General features: G+C 34.4%; 1 protein-coding gene across 1 annotated transcript in view; it reads left to right on the forward strand.

The window, feature by feature from the left end:
- The window catches only part of LOC119585782 (rabphilin-3A-like), a gene marked incomplete at its 3' end in the record, with an annotated part of 40028 nt that overhangs the window by 2889 nt on the left and 36912 nt on the right, over positions 1–227 (forward strand).

Genomic DNA, 227 nt, shown 5'->3' on the forward strand with positions numbered 1-227 from the left:
GTGATTAACGAGGTAATTCGATGGAGTGAGGCGTCGAGAGGGCAAAGAAAATAAAGAAAGTGCTTAAATACCCGGAATTTCGTTCGTGTGCTTAGGTTGTTTGTGTCTGTCTGTGCATTTGTGTGTTGTATCTTATTAACTAAAGTAACTATCGAATATTTTTTTTCGGATTTTTTAGACATGTATATCATAATCATGTTTTCTAAATTAACACATTACAGGTATCC

This window comes from Penaeus monodon, chromosome 20, assembly GCF_015228065.2.
Source record: "Penaeus monodon isolate SGIC_2016 chromosome 20, NSTDA_Pmon_1, whole genome shotgun sequence".
NCBI lineage: Eukaryota > Metazoa > Arthropoda > Malacostraca > Decapoda > Penaeidae > Penaeus > Penaeus monodon.